The sequence below is a fragment of the Haliotis rubra genome, unplaced genomic scaffold, assembly GCF_003918875.1.
Source record: "Haliotis rubra isolate DU_JTF1 unplaced genomic scaffold, ASM391887v1 Scf158, whole genome shotgun sequence".
Classification (NCBI taxonomy): domain Eukaryota; kingdom Metazoa; phylum Mollusca; class Gastropoda; order Lepetellida; family Haliotidae; genus Haliotis; species Haliotis rubra.
In genome coordinates, this window is record NW_025765536.1 from 305,633 (window position 1) to 323,047 (window position 17,415).

Sequence of the window (17,415 nt, forward strand, 5' to 3'; positions counted from 1 at the left end):
GTATAAAGCCGTGGTGTTTAGAAAAGCAGACAAAGGAAACAATAATTATGTTGTTAGTGCATAAACGTGTATAATCATCTTAGAAACTCAAGGGCGCCTAGTTCATCTCCGTACCTTTTGTTGGGGCACAGATGAAACGAAGGAAAAAGACAATAAAGGTTGAAATATGCGTGGGTAATTGAAGCTTCTTAAGATTGCTCAAATAAACTTCACGATCCACAAATGGATAAAATTATTAGCAACACTCCTCAAGGCCCATCATGTCATATGATGAAACCGTCTCTAATGCTGCACTTAAGGAGCAGAAGTTATAAAAGAATTAATTACAGAGTAGAGACACAATTAATTATAGTCCCATAGATGTATTTAAGACAAATAAAACAAAATCATTCTGATGTCGAAAGTGTAAAGGTGAGTTTAATAATATCATCATAGTTTGTTTCGTCGTCATCATCATCATCATCATCATCATCATCATCATCATCATCATCATCATCATCGTCTATATTATCACTATTATTATTTTGCTATTATTAACATGGGGTTATTCAGTAAAAGTACTGCATAAGCACAAACGGGATAAAAAACCAGCAGAAAGTCACTGATACATTATTCACAGGATTGTCATATTTGAATTTGAATCATAAATGTACAAGGAGACACAGCTGTGGAACTGTTTGATCTTCGTTTGTCTTCTCCGTCCGCTGTTTGTTGAAATGGCCTGATCTGTTATTCATTGACTTTAATCCAGGTTATCCCTGACGGCCTGGACAAAGCATGTTGACCACTTTGTAGCTTTACCATGAAAGGTGGCACCAACTTGAGCAAATATTCTTCAGTTTCGATGTCGTCTGCTGCTTTACGAAGCCAGCAAGCTGGCGCCGGAAGTCTGTTGAATAAAGCGCCCTCTCCCGGCGGTGCCCTCTCGAGGCGCGATTGCTCTGTTTCAAACAAGATAAATAAACCAATCAGTTATCGTAAAAGTGCTTGTTTGAGCATAAAGCTTTCAAAGCCCCATATGAGAATTACTATCGCTATATCATTTTCATCTCCCTCAGATCACGAGTGTGTGTGCTCACAAATTAGGACTGGCATTTTCGCTCCTACCCCGATGTCCCTTGCGACGCGTTACGAGCCCTAGATTTACTTGGGGCAGCGCTAAACAGCGATGTATTCGTCACAACTCGGGCCTAAACCGTCTCGGGACAGCTTCCATTTACACCTTTTCATATCAATCAATAAGAAAAACCATTTTTGTTAACTTGTTACGTCGAAATGTGCATCTAGATAGCAAAAAGGCACAACCTCGATCAATCATAAGTCCACAGGGTTTTCGCCCATAAGTCAGTCTTACCGCCGCATTTGTCAAGCAAGGCACCAAACGTATTTTGCGGGAGAACAAATACTTAGAACTCTCTTAGAGATTCTCGCTAACTGCATCTTTTCAAGAATCTGATTGAGGCATTACCTTGTGCTCTGTAAAGTAAATCAACGCTAAGGCCATTTTATAATTCACTTGATAAGACATGGGAGGGATTTGGTCAAGTCCCTTCTGATATCACAGCTCTTTTCCAAACAGTTTGCCTTCGTATAATTTGACGGAAAGTCCTTTCATTTCTTTAACAAAACACAAAGGGATGTCTTGCATCCACGTATTTTTATGACGTTTTATATTTCATCCACATATTCTGTATGACGTTCTATGTTGTATCCACGAATAATTATGACGTTCTATACTGTATCCACGAATAATTATGACGTTCTACATTGTATCCACGAATAATTATAACCTTCTATATTGTATCCACGAATAATTATGACGTTCTATATTGTATCCACGAATAATTATGACGTTCTACATTGTATCCACGAATAATTATGACGTTCTACATTGTATCCACGAATAATTATGACGTTCTATATTGTATCCACGAATAATTATGACGTTCTACATTGTATCCACGAATAATTATGACGTTCTATATTGTATCCACGAATAATTATGACGTTCTACATTGTATCCACGAATAATTATGACGTTCTACATTGTATCCACGAATAATTATGACGTTCTACATTGTATCCACGAATAATTATGACGTTCTACATTGTATCCACGAATAATTATGACGTTCTATATTGTATCCACGAATAATTATGACGTTCTACATTGTATCCACGAATAATTATGACGTTCTATATTGTATCCACGAATAATTATGACGTTCTACATATTGTATCCACGAATAATTATGACGTTCTACATTGTATCCACGAATAATTATGACGTTCTACATTGTATCCACGAATAATTATGACGTTCTATATTGTATCCACGAATAATTATGACGTTCTACATTGTATCCACGAATAATTATGACGTTCTACATTGTATCCACGAATAATTATGACGTTCTATATTGTATCCACGAATAATTATGACGTTCTATATTGTATCCACGAATAATCATGACGTTCTACATTGTATCCACGAATAATTTTTAAGTTCTACATTGTATCCACGAATAATTATGACGTTCTATATTGCACGAATAATTATGACGTAATATGAATAATTATGACGTTCTACATTGTATCCACGAATAATTATGACGTTCTACATTGTATCCACGAATAATTATGACGTTCTACATTGTATCCACGAATAATTATGACGTTCTACATTGTATCCACGAATAATTATGACGTTCTACATTAATATCCACGAATAATTATGACGTTCTACATTGTATCCACGAATAATTATGACGTTCTACATTGTATCCACGAATAATTATGACGTTCTACATTGTATCCACGAATAATTATGACGTTCTATATTGTATCCACGAATAATTATGACGTTCTACATTGTATCCACGAATAATTATGACGTTCTACATTGTATCCATAATTATGACGTTCTACATTGTATCCACGAATAATTATGACGTTCTACATTGTATCCACGAATAATTATGACGTTCTACATCCACGAATAATTATGACGTATCCACGAATAATTATGACGTTCTACATTGTATCCACGAATAATTATGACGTTCTACATTGTATCCACGAATAATTATGACGTACTACATTGAATAATCCTACGAATAATTATGACGTTCTACATTGTATCCACGAATAATTATGACGTTCTACATTGTATCCACGAATAATTATGACGTTCTACATTGTATCCACGAATAATTATGACGTTCTACATTGTATCCACGAATAATTATGACGTTCTACATTGTATCCACGAATAATTATGACGTTCTATATTGTATCCAATAATAATTGTATCCACGAATAATTATGACGTTCTACATTGTATCCACGAATAATTATGACGTTCTACATTGTATCCAATAATTATGAATACATTATCCACGAATAATTATGACGTTCTATATTAAATAATTATGACGTTCTACATTGTATCCACGAATAATTATGACGTTCTACATTGTATCCACGAATAATTATGACGTTCTACATTATATCCACGAATAATTATGACGTTCTATATTGTATCCACGAATAATTATGACGTTCTACATTGTATCCACGAATAATTAATTATGACGTTCTATATTGTATCCACGTAATTATGACGTATAATTAGACGAATAATGACGTTCAAAGAAGTTGTATCCATAAAACTTGTTATATATTGTACGTTCTGTATTGTAAACACGAATAATTATGACGTTCTACATTGTATCCACGAATAATTATGACGTTCTATACTGTATCCACGAATAATTATGACCTTCTACATTGTATCCACGAATAATTATGACCATCTACATTGTATCCATGAATAATTTTGACGTTGTACATTGTATCCACGAATAATTATGACGTTCTATATTGTATCCACGAATAATTATGACGTTCTACCTTGTATCCACGATTAATTATGGCGTTCTACATTGTATTCACGAATAATTATGACGTTCTACATTGTATCCACGAATAATTATGACGTTCTATATTGTATCCACGAATAATTATGACGTTCTATATTGTATCCACGAATAATTATGACGTTCTATATTGCACCCAACTGGTTATAATTAACGACATATGAACTAAAGTAAAGGTTATGATGCAAAGTGAGGTTATCTGGCAATTAGTCATTAATAACACATCCTAAGTTGAATTGTTTTCATATGAACGCGTGACTGCCTCCTTGGTCTTGAAGATGGAACGCCTTCCTAGATAGCGCAGGGTCAATGGTTCCATCCACCGGCGCGTCATACCAAAATACGTTAAAAGGCGGTACCTCTCGTCACCAAGCGTTGCGCTAAGCATTAAAGGTAAAACAAGGAGTTCGGTGTATAATGTGTTTGAATATAGTACCCGTGATAAACTATGTCGTGGTGTTACAGTTATCTACCTATATATATCCGGCACCTGTGAATTCGAAGTCAGGGCTATTTCTGGCAGCAACACACACGTTGAGGTGATGTGAATATGGGTTGATAGTCACTCGCAAGAATAGTGTACAGAGCGAGGAACATATCCATGTGTGTGCGCGCGTGTGTGTATGCGTGTGTGTGTCTGTCTGTCTGAGTATTTGTATGACGTTTTATATTTCATCCACGTATTTTTATGACGTTTTATATTTCATCCACATATTCTGTATGACGTTCTATGTTGTATCCACGAATAATTATGACGTTCTATACTGTATCCAGTTCGGTGTATAATGTGTTTGAATATAGTACCCGTGATAAACTATGTCGTGGTGTTACAGTTATCTACCTATATATATCCGGCACCTGTGAATTCGAAGTCAGGGCTATTTCTAACAGCAACACACACGTTGAGGTGACGTGAATATGGGTTGATAGTCACTCGCAAGAATAGTGTACAGAGCGAGGAACATATCCATATGTATGTGTGCGTGTGTGTGTGTGTGTGTGCGTGTGTGTGTGTGTATGCGTGTGTGTGTGTGTGCGTGTGTGTGTGTGTCTGTCTGTCTGAGTAGCCCATCGAGATAAAACACCCTAGTATAACACCGATAACCCAGTATTCTGACTCCGAGCTGTCCAGTCCTTCATTTGACCCGTTTAAGCCAAGTGAAAAGCAAGGAAACAACAATTTTAACATCTTATTGTGTGACGGGGTCGGGGATCAATCACAGAACCCGGGGTATTAATGACAAGGTCATTAATGGGTACCCGGTAGAAACCCGGTTCTCAAAACTGACATAAACGAGGTTATTGGTTGGAGGCACAAATTTTTAGTATTTCGTTTCCAGACATGGTTAGACATGACAAAGATCTTTGATGTGAAATGTCGTACACTGGATATGAGCGTACCGTATTTGCGATGCGAGTACCGATTTCTAATAGAAGCAAGTCTCTTGTCTTGTTATACAGATCATGCTCATTCGCTGGTGGCGTTTACCATTGACACTCCGTTGCTACACTAGTCGGTCATCAAAATAGACCCAAATGAGTATCTGGTGGTTAAAGTGCACCGTGATACCTGGCTACCTCGACGGGGAGGGTCGCTGCTATCCATGTCATCACTGTTTCAACCCTGACTCAATATATCAACAGGCCGACACGTTATAGCTAGCTATAGGATAATGCTGGAAGCGGAGTTAACAACATTCACCCATTCACTTAGTTAAATCAAACTTAAATTTCGTAAGCTTGACTGAAGTCAGTATCATACATCAATGACTTGAACTATGTCAGCTGAATTTCTGTGATGGTATGTGTTTTCATGGTTTACACGCATATGTAAATGTATGTTTCTTTGTGGACACACATCCCGATGCTAACCTTTTGTGGTAAACGTTTATTCCTGTATGCTAAGCGAAGAGTTATATATCATCAAATGTTTACTTGATCTTATTCAATGGTGGCCGTGCGCTCTACCATTACAGACAACAATGTAAAACAGTCCAGTCGTGTAATTACTATACATCCCCGTGCAGCATTATTCATCATCGATCAAGTAGGCCTCATGAAATGTATTAGGTACCGATGTTAAACACCATGATCGTGTCGCGTTGTGTTGTTATTGTAATAACAATTAGTTGTCATACTTAATTGTTTTCCATCATTTCTGATGTCCATATGTCCGGCAGCATCGGGGGAAGCTCGGGTCATTACGCCAATGTCAATCAGATCGGGTCTCGGAGTGCACCTGCTGATACAACAATACCTCAGAAAATTGCAACAATACTTCGGGAAATTACGACAATCACGCCCTTTATTAAAGACAAAGAGCTGGTCTAATACCAGTCTGTTTACGTCCATTAAAAGCCAGCTCTCATCTCAATCTGCAAATGATCAACAAAGCTTGATGAAGTCGACCCGGGAGCCATAATGCCAAACCAGTGCGGATCACTTGAAAATTCGGCCACTCGTGAAATAGACCTGCAATCCTTAATTCACCCTCTTCGTTACCCTGAAACCTTTTAGTTGAGAGAGTTATGAAAAGAGAGTGACGGTCGATTGCCGAGCTGAATTCTGTACGCCTTTTCTTGATGCTCATCACCCAGAGAATGAAGACGTAAAAGAGGGCGAGCTGTGTGTGAAGAAGCAGGGGAGGGGGACGGGGAGTTCTTAAGGGGGGTTAGAGACGCTGGCATGCCAAGGTAATTGTAAAGCAGTATACATCGCGCTATGATAAACATGGTGGTCTGGGGAGTTTGTAGTGTTAAACTATGCGAGTAATTGTTCGGTTTTCACCGACTCAGGACCGGCTTAGATGAAGTCGCTCTGCTCGACGAACCACAGGAGTATGAACACCACACCTGCGGCTAAATAGCGTAAAGTGAATACGCTCTTGTACCTCGAAGTCCGGTATATGTTCTATTCGGCTAAGTGTTTATCCAGACTAAACTGCGTTCCTAAACGCACCCGCCCTCTGAGTCGATTTCCAAGTTGTACGCTTACAAAATGAACATACTGTTTTCAATCAAAACTTCAACTTTGAATACGCGGAGTTTGGAAATTGAAATGTGCGGCGCTGTCAATGCCTTCATTATGTTGCGGAGTCCGGCGATAGTCGACAGCGTTTCTTGATAAGTAAATAAATGTCGACATGCTTTTATGTATATACATGTCAGCAACGATTAGCCTTGGGGCAAAATAAACATAAACACTATCGACGTAAACTATTACAAATACACCCGTGATTCAACAAGAAAACCCAGTCGACAATTAAACAAGGATTCCAAGAAGCAAACAACTCAACGTGTGCTTAGATCGTGTTCTTTAAAACCAGTTACAAGGCATTGCGAGGTGTTGAAGATGACGAAATTATACATCATCACACTCTTTTCACATCTTTTTAATAACGTAAATATACTGAAACCGTGAACGAAAGCATGGTATATATACCATCTAAAAATAATACACATAGCTTTATTAATGTAAAATGCTTTGAATTTCGGGATTACTCAAGTTTGTTTATTTAAAGTTATGCCTACCTTGAATTGGTATTTAAAGGAACACAGAAGAAATATTACTGGAAACGTTATCAAACATAAAAAAAATCCTTATAAAATCAATTTGGTTTGAGGGAAAGCCTTTGTTTAACATGGGAACAGAAAATAACATTTGAAATAAAGACCTATATATTGTAAATTTAAATTGTGGGTGTGTATAGACGCCCAATGGACTGAAGTTATGCACATAGTAAATCTTTTAGTTTTTAGGGCGTCTTTGGACAGTGTGCTCGTCAGCTTAATGTAGTAGAGCCGACGTAATGTTGGCCTCAGATGTTCGCCAGTTTGGTGAAACACACGCTATCCTGACAAATGTGACAGTCAGCAAGAGATATGGGGTTTGAACCAACTGTCATATTTCTACCATCTCCCGTAGATGAATCTCTACCCATCAAAATGGATACAGCTGTTGACCACACGACTGATTTACCCGAGTTCACAGGGGCAGTGGGGGAGCCTAAAGGTTAAAGTGTTCGCTCGTCACCCAGAACACCAGGGTTTGATTCCCCACATGGGTACAACGTGTGAAACCCCGCCGTGATATTGCTGGAATATTGCTAAAAACGGTGTAAATCCATACTCACTCACACATTCAAAAACGACAGAACTGAGAATATTTTATGTGTTCCATGTAATATTATCTGACCTGTAAAATACAAGATGGCATACAACTACGTTTTAGTTTTAGTTGTGGTTTTTCACAGATAGTTCTCTTGATTTTACAAAATGACCATGGCAGTTATCTGTTGAGTGCTATGAAACCCCGGAGAGTGCCTATAGACAAGAACTGCATGTCTTTACTTCATAGAAATCGTTTAAGTGAAATGAATATAAGAAAAAATTGAGAATAAAAAAGATATATTATGCTGTATTGATAAAAACTGTTCATTGAGCATATCAAACTATGCATACAAAATCATGAAATTTACGTACGTCTCATTTAGATGTCCTCTTTAAATCAGATAACATTTGATAATTGATAACATATCAATAATAAATCGATAAAATATAAATGCATGATCGGGTACAGGAAAGCCTGTCATCCAGCGTTGTGTAAATTTCTCTATAGTAATTGGAAGACACGGCCATTTACCATTATAACATCCGTACGGTGGGCGTAGAGAGTCTGTCACAAGTTTTGTAAAAACTGAAAATAGTGTACAATTGCGATCTAATCTAACCCAAGTTATATAATGCGCTCGCATGTTTAACACAAGCAGTCATACATCACTGGCAACTAGGCATTATTCAACTCTGTTATAAAATTACAAGTACCAGCTTGTGAATGAAATTAATTAAATTCTTAATCGGTTTTAATTCAATTCATGTTTTTGTTTTTAAGTCAATCCGGTTTTTGATATTGCTCCTCAATTTTCTCGCTTCGTTTCTCGACCGTCACAACAAGAGCAGCTTTTATGAACGATGAAAAGACGTCTTTGCATTTAGAGAAACATTTGTGTCTATTGAATACCCATTCTACTTCTCACATCCAGGTGGAAAGGTCCCAAATAGGCATATATGAGGGCAATAAAAAAGACTCATCTCTACCGAAATGTACATTTACACAACAAACAATTAAGGAGATGAAAAGACGCTTCCCTTCTCTCACAAGTGTCAGAAAAATGAACAAAACGACTGCGAAAGAAATAACGAATGTTGCCCTCCCTTCCCCGCCCCCTAACCGCTCATTCACATCAGATAAAGCAAACCACAGACCCAACCACGGCAACCCCAGCTTCATTGTCAAACGTTGTAGTTCACGAAGTTCCCGCCAGGTGCGCTGACAGTGTCACGTGACGTCAGTTTGCACGTTCACCTCTTGGCTAAATACCTGTGAAGTCGCGATTCTTGAAGCGGAACATTTGGTCACATTAATTCATCGCTATTAGCTCTCTGTGATTTCATGGTTCGAGTTTTTGTAGTCAAGTAATAGGAGTTTAACTTCGGTGTTTTAAACAGACGTTCGGTTAAATGACAATGTCTAGTTTTGAGTGTGTAGTGAGTGGTGAATACTGTGGATGTGTACTGTGTTGGTAAACGGATTCAACAGATCAACAGATCAAGGATTGTTTTCGGAATGATTCTGGGACTCGAACCCAGACTGAATGCAGCTAAGGGAGACTACTCTGAACAGACCCAAAAGGGTCACCATGTAGTGGGAACAAGTAAATGCATTTAAATATTATTTAAATATTTTACAGGTTAAATAAAATGCAACAGAGAGAGGTTGGGTGATCTTGGGACAATAGCAGAGAGACGATATGTGATCCTGGAACAGTACCGGAGAGAGGTTGGGTAATCCTGGGAGAGTAGATGAGAGAGGATATGTGATCCTGGAACAGTAGAGGGAGAGATGATCCTGGAACAGTAGCGGAGAGGGTGATCCTGGGACAGTAGCAGAGAGAGGATATGTGATCCTGGAACAGTAGAGGGAGAGAGGTTGGGATCCTGGGACAGTAATCCTGGGACAGTAGATGAGAGAGGATATGTGATCCTGGAACAGTAGAGGGAGAGGGGTTCGGGTGATCCTGGGACAGTAGCAGAGAGAGGATATGTGATCCTGGAACAGTAGAGGGAGAGAGGTTCCGGGTGATCCTGGGACAGTAGCAGAGAGAGGATATGTGATCCTGGAACAGTACCGGAGAGAGGTTGGGTAATCCTGGGCCAGTAGATGAGAGAGGATATGTGATCCTGGAACAGTAGAGGGAGAGAGGGTGGGTGATCCTGGGACAGTAGCAGAGAGAGGATATGTGATCCTGGAACAGTAGCGGAGAGAGGTTGGGTAATCCTGGGACAGTAGATGAGAGAGGATATGTGATCCTGGAACAGTAGAGGGAGAGAGGGTTCGGGTGATCCTGGGACAGTAGCAGAGAGAGGATATGTGATCCTGGAACAGTAGCGGAGAGAGGTTGGGTAATCCTGGGACAGTAGATGAGAGAGGATATGTGATCCTGGAACAGTAGAGGAGAGAGGGGTTCGGGTGATCCTGGGACAGTAGAGAGAGAGAGGATATGTGATCCTGGAACAGTAGCGGAGAGAGGTTGGGTAATCCTGGGCCAGTAGATGAGAGAGGATATGTGATCCTGGGACAGTAGAGGGAGAGAGGGTGGGTGATCCTGGAACAGTAGCGGAGAGAGGTTGGGTAATCCTGGGACAGTAGATGAGAGAGGATATGTGATCCTGGAACAGTAGAGGGAGAGAGGGTTCGGGTGATCCTGGGACAGTAGCAGAGAGAGGATATGTGATCCTGGAACAGTAGCGGAGAGAGGTTGGGTAATCCTGGGCCAGTAGATGAGAGAGGATATGTGATCCTGGAACAGTAGCTGAGAGGGTTCGGGTAATCCTGGGACAGTAGATGAGAGAGGATATGTGATCCTGGAACAGTAGCGGAGAGAGGATGGGTGATCCTGGGACAGTAGATGAGAGAGGATATGTGATCCTGGAACAGTAGAGGGAGAGAGGGTTCGGGTGATCCTGGGACAGTAGATGAGAGAGGATATGTGATCCTGGAACAGTAGAGGGAGAGAGGTTGGGTGATCCTGGAACAGTAGAGGGAGAGAGGTTGGGTGATCCTGGAACAGTAGCGGAGAGAGGATATGTGATCGAGGGACAGTAGCGGAGAGGGGTTGGGTGATCCTGTGACAGTAGCTGAGAGAGGATATGTGATCCTGGAACAGTAGCGGAGAAGTTTCGGGTGATCCTGGGACAGTAGGTGAGAGAGGTTGAGTGATCCTGGAACAGTTGCAGAGAGAGGTTGAGTGATACTGGGACAGTAGCTGAGAGAGGATATGTGATCCTGGAACAGTAGCGGAGACAGGTTGGGTGATCCTGGGACAGTAGCAGAGAGACGATATGTGATCCTGGAACAGTAGCGGAGGGAGGTTTGGTGATCCTGGGACAGTAGCGGAGGGAGGTTGGGTGATCCTGGGACAGTAGCTGAGAGGGTTCGGGTGATCCTGGGACAGTAGATGAAAGAGGATATGTGATCCTGGAACAGTAGCGGAGAGAGGTTGGTTGATCCTGGGACAATAGCTGAGAGAGGATATGTGAGCCTGGCACAGTAGCTGAGAGGGTTCGGGTGTTCCTGGGACAGTAGCTGAGAGAGGATATATGAGCCTGGCACAGTAGCTGAGAGGGTTCGCTCCTGGGACAGTAGATGATATGATATATGAGCCTGGCACAGTAGCTGAGAGGGTTCGGGTGATCCTGGGACAGTAGCTGAGAGAGGATATGTGATCCTGGAACAGTAGCGGAGAGAGGTTGGGTGATCCTGGGACAGTAGCTGAGAGAGGATATGTGATCCTGGGACAGTAGCTGAGAGAGGATATGTGATCCTGGGACAGTAGCTGAGAGGGACAGTAGCTGATAAGGCTGGTAAGGCACATCAACACCTCAAGGCCCTTGCCCCCTCAACGTCCAGGCGAGCTGCGAATGGGAAGCGCTCGGTAGCCGAAACGACTACAGTCTGTAGAATGTGTAGACTCGCCAATCTGCAGTCTCCTGTATCACCAAGCGTGTCAGAAGCGTTGTCTGTTTTCCTTGAAACAAACCTGGGCACTCTCCCAATGTCAGTAAAGAGATCAGGAGGTACTAAACCTTAGGTACCAAGAACAATGGCGAGTTAAGATAAGACAAGATATGGGATTCCAAAAGGAAATTTCTATTGCACAGTTTCAGTTCTCCATTCATGAAAAATAATATGAATACATTTGAAATAACAAAATCAGCATATAACTAGTGTATATAATCTTATAATGATATATAGATATATTCACACATACATACAAGCATATGATACATTAGCCTAGAGACATTTTTCCACACAATGTATTTTAGACACAATCATTTTTTCCTTCATTTCTCGTATACTGGAAGGCACAAAGGAAAGGCGAGACCCGTTTGTTCTCAATGTCGGCACATGCAGTCTACGGCCTGAAGAGAGAACGGAATATTCTGAAAACAGAACATAGTAGTGTAGAGTGGCTAAAAATTTGGTTTGTCTTTTTAATAATTTGCTTCTCATAGAAATTGCCGATATTTCCCATAGGTAATCCAATTGTTCTTCTGGAAATATTGAGAATTTTGAATATTGTTTTGAACAGGTTCCCATACCAGCAGAGAAAGTTGAAAGTCAGAACACTCTGAATAAAACTTGGTCAGTTGGGTGCATGTGTGATGTTTACATGTACATAAATAGCTTCATTTGATAAGATCAGGTGTGTTGCCTTGGATACGTCGGAAGCTGTGAATTTGTTTATTCCAAAGAATATTTTTATTATCATGTTCTATATATTCAGTTTTGTAACATGGATGGGTGTCTGGGTCATGGCAAGGACGGTTATACAAGGAGCGAGCCACGCCATTACGTTGCTTCACATACTGTGATAGTGCCAATGTTGGACATCCACTGACAATATGTAGGACTGTCTCGTCATATGCATTGCATAATTTATATTTCAAGTTTACATTTTGATACAAAGTCACGCACTGACTTCGAGCGGGAAATGACTGGTCCTGCGCAGTCAAAAGCAAGCCACCTGTTTCAGTTTTCAGACCAGCCGATTTCGTTGTAGCAAAGGACAGGGTAGTTCTTCTCAACACCACTTTCGTGAGGTCTGAGGCTGGAAGAACAGGGTCTGCGTTGTGTATAATACTGGGCTATTCTTGCACTTTAGCAGTGCGGTCCATCTACAGAAGATATATTCTATAATTGATGCGCTTAAAATGCGCTGACTGACTGACTTGAAATCGGTCTTCAGCAACCCATGCTTGTCGTAAGAGACGACTGATCGGGTGGTTAGCTGACTTGGTTGACACATGTAATCGTATCCCAACTGCGTAGATCGATGTTCATGCTGGTGATCACTGGATTGTAGGGGTGGGTATTGCAGAGAATTTTCATATTGCGATATATTGCGATGCAAACGCATGTATTGCGATATGTATTGCAATATATTGCGTGAAGTAAAAACTATTTATAATCGAGGTAATGCTTGATTTATAGAGCAAATACACAGCAAAATCACTATGCTTGATTAAGCTTTAATAACAACTTTCATTCATGATTAAAAATGAAAATGTGAATAATATTTGGCACAAATGAAAAAAGGAAATATCCGAAGATTTCCGAGTGTTACGAAGTTTTCCGAATGCAAGTCAAAATACCGGTTTTCGATCAGTTTTCATTTCTGAACCGGTAAATACCGGTAAACCGGTTATATTGCGCAGCCCTACTGGATTGTCTGGTCCAGTCTCGATTATTTACAGACCGCCGCTAAAAAGCTTGAATATTGCTGAGTGCGGCTTTAAAGAACAACAAACCACAAATCAGACTGCCGTCAATGTTAAACAACCATTGTTCAATGCGGAAAACGCTACATTGAAAACAGTGCATCCCGAAATATAGAGTACTAAGATATCACAAGACAATCAGGGAAAATATAGACTTCTCGCTTCCAGACTCTAATGTAAAAGGAATATACAGTTATAATAGGTCAAGACGACCACGAGGATGATAATGGGGATGGGAAATCCCATGAGCAAGGCGGTGATATTGACAGTTCAAGGATCATTATATCTGCGATTTCATCAAACTGCCTCCACATGCGCCAAATGGTCCATCAGCTTACTCAATGAGTCGTTTATAATTATTTTTATCTTAGATCAGCCGTTTGTTTCATTTTTAAAATTTACCCTAAATTAGAAGGCAGCTAAGAGTATAAAACTTACATGCACAATTCTTACTTACTTACATTCTTGTTGAATTTCGATTGCCGTTATACATTAAACAAATAAATTATTAATTAAACAGAACGGTGGTAACTTGATAATGCTGACAAGGACGCCGATGATAATGATCAGGATGACGACACGAAGGAGTATAATAATGACGACTATAATAGGCAGCAACAGAACTCTTCTTTAACATCGTTTGCCTACACAGTAAGGTTACAAATCAAATTAAGGGCTTATCCGCAAGCAATGCAAATGATGGTTACCCTGCACGGGGTATATCCACAGGCCAAAATAAATCATGAAAATAGGATATATGCCAATTATCAGATACAGAAAAGCAAGTAAGGAGAATATTACTGGACAAAGATTTACCTTTTTCCTTTATACATGTCAGTGTCTCTTGAATAACAAAGAAATGTGCCCATACCATTCCTGACATCCATCTTCAAAGATACTGAAAATATCCTGGTTTAGAGAGACGGCAAAAATTATATTCTATGAGCGCTTTCTGTCGGAGACAAATGCCTGCATGTACTGTTTTCTACTTCCCTTCTGCATAACGTCCGTAATTTATGTTTACATATTTAAATACTTAACATACAAAATAGATTATTCAGCTAGCACTTGGAAATTCACTTTCAGTGTAACAATGAGCCTTTAGAATATTGTGGAATAGTGTCAATACAAATGAATTATGAAATAGTTAAATATCAATTAGTATCATTTGTCTCTATTTACCCCTTTTACCTCCACAAAACATGTCGGCAGAAATTCTGCAAATATTCAAACCGTTTCTTTTTCTAAATATCTGTGGATTGGCATTTGGTCAGTAAGTGTCCTTTCAAAATAATCAAATGCTACATTAAACAAAAAAAAACACGAAATAAATGATGATATCAGTATGAATAACATTTTGAACGAAAAATACTTATACAATAAGAGCATAAATATGTTAATTTAAAGAAAATGCGTCACTTTCGATGACAGGAAAAAACAAATATTCATTAAAACGCTGACACAAAACCGCATAATTTATGCATTATAACGCGTCGGGATAAAATAAGAGACCTTTTATTGAAGTGGTAATAAGATCCTGTCTGATCAGACACTGCCCCGACGACCGGCGACCATGTTCGATCCCGCACGGCTTGACTTAACTGTTCATTAATGTCAACTGTGATGACAATAGACGGTGTTATATGGCGATCAACTCCTCTGTGTTATTCGCCGCGAGAACAAGACCAGCAAACAGTAAGCTGTGAAGAGGGGGCTAAACGTTTCGGACTTGGAGAAAATTAATTTTTCTGCTTTCCATATGGTGTGTTGATCTAATCGCTGGATAGTCCTCTTCCCCAATACAATAGAGGCACGGGGCCTGCTCCCTGCTAGATGGCGCTGTTGACACGAAGTCCCTCGATCCTGCCGGCAGATGGCGGCACTGCCTGCACGTGACTGCGACACGCTCGCAGAATGGCCAAACGGCCGCCAACGTGGTTGGGTTTACATTTCAAAAGTTTTCATTAAAAGAGCAGATTTGCTAATTGACCCAACAGATTGTCTATATTCCGTCTTGATACAGTCAGAGTGTGTGGAAAACATTAATCTGGCATCGGTTATTGAAGAAGATGAATACGGTCATGAATGCATAAATGCGATCGAAAATTGGTCTTTTTGGTGTGCTATTTGCGTTGGAATGTAACGCGAGCCTTGTCGATAAATGGAAATCTTTTAACAATTTTCCTTTAAGCATAATAGAGGGTTGTTGTATTTCTGGGGATACGGTGTTGTACTTCACGCCGAGACGCATATGTTGTGAAATTAAAAACTTTAAATGCTTCAAGATTTTAATTTCATTAAAACGCATAAAGCAAGCCACTTTAATGGTTGAGGGTTGACTTTGAAGTTAACGGAACATTATGGCACAGGGTTTGCACACGTCCGCCGAGCTGGGAGTCCGATTTACGATAAGCTGAGAATTTATTAGAGACTGGATATGTACTTCTTCAAAAAAAAAGTAGGGGAACTTCATTTTTAATTTACGATTGGAAAAATTGGGAGATATATCGGAGTCAATCAATGTTGATATGATATTAATGAATGTTTTGAGAGTGTATCACCACTTGCACTTCCTTATGACCATAGTTGTTTGTACAGTAATCGCTCTTGAAAAATGATTGGCGTATGACGTGACATTTGCATGTGTACGTTTTTTATTTTAAAAACCCCGGCTATTAAACAGTAACAACTGTGTGTTGCAAGATGATTGTCAAAATTAATGGTCATTTATCGACCTTATTGAAAACCGTCAAAATCAAGAATAACACCCCATGCTCGTGTATGGGGCTACTGTGTTGTGCACGTGCATCTCATGGGATGTGTTTAGGGGTGGTGATATAAAGAAATGGTAGTGCGTTCATGAGATGTCTGTCTTTTAAAGGTTTGTTAAAGCTCATATTTCCTATCCAAACTGAAAGTTCAGGTTCCCCTACTTTTTTTAAGAGTATAATTTCAGTCACCGCATCTATCTCAGATGGATAGAACACATGATGCAGAGTATCTAGGGCACCATGAATGTACAGTGCACGTTATTTCCAACTATGTTTAGAAAATATCTGTTACAAATGGACACACAGCTGTATTCTTTGTCTATTTCTTGCGAAAGCCAAGCCTGAGAAATTCCAGTTGAGAAAACTGACACCTATGTACTAAATAAAGTATCATCTTTCCGCTGAGGACAAATGTATGCTAAGGAATCCATGTTTAGCAATTTCAACCAATATTTGATTACTCTTATGTTAGTGTGTACAAACATCCTACAGCGATAGTCTTTCTTATGGCTTTGGTAGAGGCAAATTTACCCAGGTCTAGAAATTGTTCAAAATATGATCATGCATATACCTTTTTCTAAACATTGAAAATCTTTCGTAGCCCATATTTTAGCACTATTTTAAAATTGGCAACATTCTAAAGTACGAAATATGCCATGCATTTGTAAAAGTGATAAAATAATTATTTTGTATAAGTGATATATCGACAGTGCAACCATTGATGTGTGCGCAGCAAAACTTGTGCAAACTGTTGACCAATTCAATACTGATGAAAACCGACATGATTATGATACTTAGGAAACACACTGGAACTTTACATTTCCTCAATACCATTGTTCATCTCCATTTCCGAAAAAAATAGTATCA